Raw genomic sequence first — 10,192 nt, forward strand, 5'->3', positions numbered from 1 at the left:
GCCGGATTTTCAAGTCCAAATTCCAAGTTCAATCCAACGGCGTCATAATGCCGGATTTTCAAGTCCAAATTCCAAATGCCAAATTCAAAATTCAATCCAACGGCGTCATAATGCCGGATTTTCAAGTCCAAATTCCAAGTTCCAAGTTCAAAATTCAATCCAACGGCGTCATAATGCCGGATTTTCAAGTCAAAACCTCAAGTTTCCAAGTTCAAAATTCAATCCAACGACGTCATAATGCCGGATTTTGTAGTCCAAGTTTCGAGTTTCAAATTCAATTCAAATTTTCAAGTCCAAACCTCAAGTTTCCAAGTCAAAGTTCAAATCCAACGGCGTCATAATGCCAGATTTTCTAGTACAAATTTCGAGTTTCAAGTTCAAATCCGAATTTTCTAGTCCAAAACCTCAATTTTCAAATCCAAATCCAACGGCGCCATAATGCCGGATTTTCTAGTTTAAATCTCAAGTTTCAATGTTCAAATCCAACGGCGTCATGCCGGATTTCCTATTTCAAACATTCAAGTCTTCAGACTTCAAACTCAAGTTGCCAATTCCAATCTCAAAGTCTCAAGTTCAAATATCCGAGCCCATACCGGCATAACGCCAACTTTCCAACTCGACCTTTCAAATTTTCAAGCTTCAAGGGTCAAATTCCAAATTCATGCCGTCATAATGCCGACTTTTCTATTCTATATTTCAAACCTCAAGTCCTATACTTCAAGATTCCGAGTCCACGGCGGCATAACGCCGGACTTTCAAATTCCTAAATTCAATGTTTCAAATCCACGGCGGCATAATGCCGGATTTTCCAAATACAAAGCCTTATGTTCTACATACAAAAGTGCGTCCTTTCCATTTCAAAGTTCAAACTTCAAGCCAAATTCAAATTCCAAATGCACCTTCAAGCTACAAAGAAATCTTGCTTTCCATTGCTCCCTAATACAAAATTCAAAACATTTCAAACGGGTTGAAACTCCCCAGAAATAATACAAGTTCGATATTCCATTCAACGGGTTGAAAATCCCCTGAAATAATACAAGTTCAAATTCTATCCACGGGTTGAAACTCCCCTAAAATAATACAAGTCCAATCTTCCAACGGGTTGAAACTTCCCTGAAATAATACAAATTCCAATTCTCCCGCGGGTTGAAATTCCCTTCAAATACTCCAGATCCAATGGTTTGAAACTCCCCAAAAATATTGACGGGTTGAAATTCCCTTGAAATAATACAAAGTCAATTCCCTTTTCAATCGGGTTGAAATTCCCTTCAAATAATCCAAGTCCAATGGGTTCAAATTCCCCTAAAATATTGACGGGTTGAAATTCCCTTGAAATAATACAAAATTCAATAATACAAGTCCAATTTCCAAATTCTTGAGCGGGTTGAAATTCCCTTCAAACAAGTCCAATTTCCAATACATCGAAATATTCTTTTTTCGATATTCCAAGTTCTAGTACAAAGAGTCAACTTTCACAAAAGAATGAACGCTCCTCTCAAACATTTCCAACGGGTTGCAAATCCCGAATACAAGTACAAAATCCAAAATCCCGAATCTTCAGAGTGGCACTTAGGGTCAAGTCTAGGTCTCATTCATTGCATGCATATCATATCATGTGTCGGGAAGTTCAAGTTCTAAAGTTCAAAATCATGTCCTAAATAGGTGCTCAGACTCCTCCTCTGAAAATCCTATTCAAGATGACTTCACTAGCAGCAGCAGTAGCAGAGCTCTATTAACGTGTTGAGGAAGCGGAGGCTCGCATAAGGGCTCTCGAGGACAATCAAGAAACTCTTTTCCATGTTGTGGGCCCATTCGAGGTAGAGTAAATATTTCACAACCAAAGGCCTGTGCCACACCTTGTGCAGCCAAGTGAAAACTCGAAATCTAGGTTACCTCAAGGAGACATTTGCGGGATCTAGGCCAGCGATGATGAAGACACATATCAGGACCCTCCTATCGAAAACATCTCTGATGATGAATGCCGAGAAATCTTGAGCGCCGACTGGTACTTGGACCCCAAGGCAGAAAATAATTTTCAAGTCATGACCAGGTCAGGACGAATTCAAGAGCCAACCAACAAAACGGCACCGGCAACTAATGTTCCTCTTCCCACCGAGGAGAACCCTCTAATCAAGCAATTGAAGTGCACTAAGGCAGAGGTTAATATTTGGCAACTCATGGCTTCTTCTGTGGAGCACCGCACTGCTCTTATCAATGCTCTGGTCAAACTGAATGTCACCCCAGAAGTCACTCCTGATGAATTGATCGGGTTGCTTTCAAATCTGGAAGAACGAATCACCTTTACTAATGAAGACCTCCCACCTGAGGGGGCAGGCCATCACAAGGCTCTCTATCTGACTGTCGAATACAAAGATAAGATCATCCCCATGACTCTAGTTGACAATGGATCGGCCATCAATGTGTGTCCTCTCCGCACTGCTGAAAATCTGGGTTTCACCCCTAGTGACTTTTCTAGTTCCTCCCAAGGTGTTCGTGCCTATGACAACACTCGCCGGGAAGCAATGGGAACTCTCACCCTACTACTCCGCACAGGGCCGATCGAGCGGAAAGTGAGCTTTCAAGTGCTTAACATCAAAGTAAATTTCAATCTCCTATTGGGAAGACCTTGGATCCATGACCTCAAGGCAGTGCCATCCTCACTCCACCAGAAAGTTCGAATGAAGGTCCAAGGAAATGTCATTACCCTGCATGCGTCCCACCCAAGGACCAAGGTAGGCGACAAGGCTCTAATATTAATCGAGCATGATGACAACGACGAAGACCTTTGGGGATTCAGTGCCGAAGTTGGAGCCATCGAATCCAGAATGAATCCCATGGCAAAGCGCATGATGATCAAGCGTGGGCGCTTCATGGGCACTACTCTACCACCGCCCACCGAATCTCCTTTCAAGGCCCAAGGGCAGACTAACTGTTGCGGACTGGGATACAAGCCGACTAAGTTCAATGACAAGCAGCAAAAGGCTAAGCTAAAGGCCCGTCGAGCTGGCAATGATCAATTCAAAATACCTCATCATCAACTCACACTCAATGGGCAATTCGTGAAAGAAGGAGAGGATGACTTATACTTTGACTTCCCAGAACCTTTCTATGACTCTTCAAAAGGGATCATTTACCCTGGATTCGAGATCTTTCAAGACTGTCACTTTCTAGAGGATGCACCTCCAATACAAGACAAGGCTTCCCCTAAATGCCTTGACTCATCAGCTTTTGGTCTGCTATTTGGCCAGGAAATAACCCCAATCATTTCCGAAGATACCATGGTTCAAATGATCACTCAAATCGAAGATTTCGACCATCTAAGCTAATTACTCCAAGCGAGAAGATGGTCAATGGCTGGAGAAAGTCTCTCAAGATAACTGCTCTAAATGGCAAAATGTTCAAGATTACTGTGGGCGAAGGATCTATGATGAGCGAGTCCGAGTCTGAGGATGAGTCTGGATCTGAGTCTAGCAATGAGTCTAAGTGTCTAGAACTAGAGTCTGCATCAATCAAAAGCCTCTAAAGGCCGAGCTTCAAGTCAAAACAGTCGATGTAATGATTGCCGATTTCAATAACACTTCAATTTCTACTTACTCTTCGAGTCCTAATTCAAAACACAATCCTAATCCAAACAACTTTGCTTTACAAGAAACTGACTTTGAATTTCTAAAATCTATCGAAAATCATGAAAACAGGACGCCCATAATTGAGGAAACAGAAAAAATCAACCTTTCTAACAACGGTGACTCAAAACTAGTTCAGATTGGTTTAACTCATTCTCAAGCAGAGCGGGACGATCTTATCAAGCTACTTTCAGAGTATGTAGACGTCTTCGCATGGTCCTATCATGATATGCCAGGGGTTGATCCAAGCATCGGTCAACATACAATTCCCCTTATTCCAGGTATAAAACCCATCAAGCAGAAACTCCGTCGCATGAAACCGGATGTTTCCCTCAAAATTCAAGAAGAGGTCTTCAAGCAGCTAGAGGCCGGGTTTATTCGAGAAACAAAATATCCAGAATGGATCGCAAATGTCGTCCCAGTTCCAAAGAAAGAAGGCAAAGTGTGAATGTGTGTGGACTGCAGGGATCTTAACAGGGCCAACCCTAAAGACGGTTTTCCATTGCCTCACATCGACATCTTGGTCGACAACACCGCAAATCACGCCTTACTCTCTTTTATGGACGGGTATGCAGGCTACAATCAGATTCCCATGGAAGAGGAAGACATGGAGAAAACTACCTTCATCACTCAGTGGGGTACATATTGCTATACAATTATTCCGTTCAGACTAAAGAACGCAGGGGTAACTTATCAAAGAACTGCCACAGCCATCATGAGCAATATGATTCACAGGGAAATTGAGGTATATGTCGACGACATGATTGTCAAATCCAAAGAACGGCATGAGCATACCTCGGTACTTCGAAAGTTTTTCAACAGGCTCAGACAATACAACATGAGGCTCAATCCTCAAAAGTGCACATTCGGGGTAACGTCAGGCAAGTTACTCGGATATGTTATCAGCTCTCGAGGCATAGAGGCTGACCCTTCAAAAATCAAAGAAATTCTCGAGATGCAACCACCAACGAATGAAAAGGAAATTCAGGGTTTTCTCGGCAGACTACAATATATCAGCAGGTTCATTTCAAGACTCACAATGATCTGTGAACCAGTATTTCGAAAGCTCCGAAAAAGCGAGCCCAAGGTGTGGGATGACGACTGTCAGCATACATTCGAAACAATCAAGAGCTACCTTTCCAACCCACCAGTACTAAAGCTAGACATGCCAGGGATTCCCCTCAGGCTCTACCTCACAACAACCGATTCAGCAGTGGGGGCTATGCTTGCCCAGGAAATCGAATGCAAGGAGAACGCCGTATACTACATAAGCAAAAAGTTGATCGAGTACGAGACCAAATACACTCAGCTCGAGAAACTCAGCATCGCCTTGGTTTGGGCCACAAAGAAACTACGGCACTACATGCTCTCCCATACAATACATGTGATCAGCAAAGCGGATCCTCTCAAGTATCTATTCGAAAAACCAGCACTCAACGGGCGGTTGTCCAGATGGTTGGTCATGCTAGGAGAATTCGACCTCAAATACATTCCACAGAAGTCTATCAAGGGTTCAGCAGTCTCAGATTTCCTAGCCGGCTGTCTTGTTGAGGCAGAAGAGGAAGATTACGACTTACCCGACGAGCAAATCTTAATGACTAGTGATGACAGTTGGTCAATGCATTTTGACGGTGCTTCCAACCAGAACGGATGCGGTGTTGGAGTAATCTTAGTAGCTCCAAACGGCACACACATTCCGATATCAGCAAAACTACAATTCAACGTCACAAACAATGCGGCAGAATATGAAGCATGCATCATGGGCCTGGAAGCCGCCTTAGCACTGAGCGTCCAGAAACTTTGAGTGTACGGGGATTCGTCCCTAATCATCAATCAAATTTCCGGCAAATGGAAAGTAAGAAGCGAGAGCTTAGCTCCATACCAGTCCTATCTCGAACAGCTGTCTGAACAAATAGAAGAGCTTCTCTATACATACCTCCCGATAGAGGAGAATCAATTCGCCGATGCACTGGCAAAACTGGCTTCAATGATCAACATTCCAAGCAGCATTGCTGAAATGCCACTTACAATTGAAACACGTCAAGAAGCAGCATATGTCCATGCCATTGACAATGTCGAGCAAGACGAAGATGAGCCTTGGTTTACAGACATTCAAAGGTATCTACAAAATTCAGAGTATCCCCCACACTTTTCAAGCAAGAATCAAAGGGCTCTACGATTACAACCAGCCAATTTCGCCATGGAAAGCGGCGTTATATAGAAAAGGTCCCTTGGCGGTCCTAACCTCTGATGTGTTGACAAGCACGAAGCTCAAAGAGTCATGGACAACATACATGCTGGAGTCTGTGGCACCCACATGAATGGGAAAATGCTAGCCCTCAAGACCATCAGGGAACGATACTACTGGACTACCCTCGAACAGGACTGCTACTTCTTTGTCAAGAAATGTCATACATATCAAAAGTGTGCGAACCTGAAGCACATTCCTCCGTCACTACTATACTCTCAATCATCACCGTGGCCGTTCTCAGCCTGGGGTATCGACGTCATCGGCAAAGTCACTCCTACAGGCACCGGGGGTCATGAGTTCATACTGGTCGCCATCGACTATTTCACCAAATGGGTCGAGGCCAGGTAATTCAAAGTATTGGGTTCCAAGCAAGTGGCCCAGTTCATACAAGAAAACATCATATGCAGATACGGCGTTCCTCACGAGTTCATCAGTGACCAGGGAACCCATTTTCAAGGAGAGTGTGAAGATCTATTCACCAAGTACAAGATTCGACATCATCGCTCTTCACCTTATCGCCCACAAACCAATGGGGCAGTCGAAGCAGCCAACAAGAATGTCAAGACCATCATCATGAAAATGACTACCAATTACAAGGACTGGCCCCAAAAGCTGCATTTCGCATTGTGGGGATATCAAACTTCAATTCGCACTTCAACTGGTGCAACTCCGTTCTCATTGGTCTATGGAATTGAAGCAGTACAACCTATCGAGTTAGAGATACCTTCTCTAAGGATAGTCCTCGAAAGCAAAATCGCAGAAGCTGCATGGGTACAAGCCAGATATGACGAACTAATCATGCTCGATGAGCGCCGGCTTCAAGCCGCTCACCATGTACAAGTCTATCAGCGCCGAATGGCCAGACATTTCAACAAAAGGGTCAGAACCCGAAACATCAAGGAAGGCGAGCTTGTCCTGAAAGCCCTTCGCAAAAGCACCATGGACTCAAGGGGAAAATTCAAACCCAACTGGGCAGGCCCATACATTGTCAAGAAAATCCTCTCCGGGAGAGCACTCGAACTAACAGACATCGACGGAACAAAATTTAGATCTCTGACCACCCTCGATCAACTCAAGAAGTTCTATGTCTAAGTTCCATGTTCAAATTCAAGAATCCAAATTCAAGTCCTGTAAGGTAGTCAGAACTACGTCCGGCCTGATTCCCTAACGGGACACGTAGGCAACCTCATTTCGAGGCCCGGCCACTTTAATACAAAAAAATTCAAAATTTCCTCAATTAAGGGCATCCTAAAAATCAAATCAAATTTCAAAACTCAAATGTTGTTGTGTTTATTCCAAATGTGCCAATGCAAAGCAAAGCATGTTCAAGCGGAATTTAACACAATAACTCTTTATTTGGCCCTAAGGCCTTCAATGCTAATTCAAATATAAAGTCAGGATCAAGTGAAGCAAAGTTCAAAAGCCTTTTCACTTCCTAAACACATCTTCCAAACACATTCCAAACACATTTAGCCTCTAAAGATCTAGGGTCGGGCGACTATGCTCTCGAGTCTTGGCACCTTGAGTACTATCCCCTGACTCCTCCCGTAAATTAATCATCAATCTTCCCTTTGCCCAAGCGGCGGGAGAAGGAACTTGCAAGCCTTCCAAGACGGGAGGACGACAAACCTCCTTTGGATTCTGAACGGTCAAGCACCGGATGGGCCACACTCCTGTCACCTTCCTCATAGTCAGTTGATGCAGGACGTTTAGCTCGAGAACCTCGGGCTATAGCTGGTCCGGAGAAAGAAATGTCCCTCTGGCTTAGGCCTCTCATCCATACAATATACCCCGCAGACAGAGTAACTGACTCAGGTGGGAACTGGATACTCAAGAACAGTTTGGCAACCCAATACCGCCTCCAAACTTCAAGTCGATTCGCATTCAGCACAACAGGTTTCGGGTTATCTTCAGTACAATCCGAGATCTCCTGTTTCAAGCCATATTGTCTCATCAATCGAGCAGGCGAGTAGGAGACCAGCATTGTGAGGCTTGGCAGCCTCAAAGCAGTAGAACCAGGGGCATGTCTCATAGCAGCAATTCCCCACCAAGGAACTACCCACCTTATACAAGATTCAACCCCAGAGATTGCACACCGCCACTCATCCAATGAAAGCCGTCCATATAACATGGGTCGCACAGTGAATCCCTTTCTATTATAGCTCGCCATGTTCTCCGGTGGTGCCACCAACATGAGCCTCTCCATAAGCCAAACCTTGGGGAGTATACAAGAAGCACATTTTAAAATTCAAGCATTCTAGTCCTAGATCGGCATCCTAAGTCGAGTCTTCATATGCATAGCAAGAGTTGAATATACTTTGACTTGCGCTTTTCCTAACGAAAAAACCTCAGTCAAAGTGGGGGCTTATAGTGGGTATATACACCTGAAAAAATGGGGCAAATTTTTCAAAATTTTTTGGCAAATTTCTCATGCATGCATCTAGCCACAAATTTTAAGGCACACACAACGCATACAATTCCAAACATTCAAACATACAAAAGGCCAATCTTCAAACCAATTCAAATTCAAAACCATACAACAATACAAAAATTCAAGTTTCAATCCATACAAATACAATACAGCCTATACAAAATCAACGCAGGCAAGCTGGAACTCGCTACCATGCAAGGTCAGTCCGAGTCGTCACCAACAGTGATATCAACCACAGGTGCCTTGTCCCTGTTCCGCCTCCTGAGGCGCTCTGGCTGAAGGAAATATGTCCTTCACCCAAGGTGCATTAAGTCTAATACCAAGGTTCAGATTAATTGCGAACAATTAATTCAGTGAGATCAAGTGATCGGAACAGCTATCTGGAGCAATGCTTCTAATCAGTGAGTTCTAATGGATATTAAACTCACACCTTACTCTTGACTGAACCTACAAGGTCACACCAATGACACGTAACAGATCACCGGATTAAATGAATCGGAAATTCATTTAATAGCTTTTCGGGATTAGTTGGAAAACGTATTATACGATACGACCTTGCATCGAGTCGTATATCGTATCGCGAATATTCAAAAGCTAGGCGAGACGAATAAATCGTATCGTACGGCGGTGATTCGTCGTATACGAAACCATAAATAATATATCGGAAATATATTAAATCGCGAATACGAAGAGCAGCCCACGAGCCGAGTGCACGAAGCACTCAAGGCCCATGGGCGCGCGCGCTAGGCAAGCAAGCAAGGCCACGACGCAGCAGCGCTTGCCCATGGCCGAGGAGTTGTGTGCGCGCGGGACAAAACCACGACACAGCAGCAGCGCGGCCCACGGCCCAGCTCGTTGTGCGTGTCCGTCTGGTGTTGCGTGGGCTTGCTAGCCGGCATTGCCTTATGGCTTGGTCGGTTAGTAAGGTTATGTAAATAACCTTCTAACCACTTTCTAACATAACACAATTCAGTTTACACACAACCCTAGGATAAAATAGAGAACCCTAATTCTCTCTGTGCCTCCAAAGTGAGTTCATCCCAAAAGCACAAACTCTTGATCGATTTTCTAAGCTACGATTAGGGGTGCTTATGAGCTCAGCGAACTCGCGAGCTACTCGAACCCGACTCGGTCAAAGCTCGGTCAAAACTCGACTCGAATCAGCTCGACTCGAGCTCGAGATCGACTCGAAAATTTAACGAGTCGAGTCGAGCAACTTGATACTCGACTCGAAAAGCTCGAGAAGCTCGAATTATATATATATAATATAATATTTTATTAAAATAGAAATTTTTTATTTTATCATTTTTATTCATCATTTTATGGTTTTTGTTCCTTAAAAAATATACTTGTTTTTTTTCTTCCTAAAATGGATGACTAAATTATTAAGGACAAAAAAAAAAAATCGAAATCGTCCATCTAAATTACACTATTTGGCAGCCAAAAAATTTTCTATAGTTACTCCAACATTGGTATATAGATGAGGAAGGAAAGAAGGAAATAAATATATTCATTTTGTCCCACATAGGTAAATAAGTGAGGGAGGAAAGAAAGAAAGGTTATATTATCTTTGTCCCACATTGATAAATAAGTGAGGGAGGAAAGAAGGAAAGGGTTATAAGTATTACTCTTTGAGTGTAAAAGTGTACAAATCACTTCCATTGGGCTTTCATTTGGGCTAATGGATATAATGATTTGGGGTATAAACTTATTTTTTATAAGATTTGAACGTGATTCAAGTCGAGTTTGAGCTCAATTTTGGATTTTCGAATCGGGTAATGAGCTCGAGCTTGAGTTTTCGAGCTAATTTCGAGCTTGAGTTTAGTTTTTGAGCTCGAGTTTGAGTTTTCGAGCTGATTTCGAGCCGATTTCGAGTCGAGTTCGAGC

The sequence above is a fragment of the Spinacia oleracea genome, chromosome 4, assembly GCF_020520425.1.
Source record: "Spinacia oleracea cultivar Varoflay chromosome 4, BTI_SOV_V1, whole genome shotgun sequence".
Taxonomy (NCBI): domain Eukaryota; kingdom Viridiplantae; phylum Streptophyta; class Magnoliopsida; order Caryophyllales; family Amaranthaceae; genus Spinacia; species Spinacia oleracea.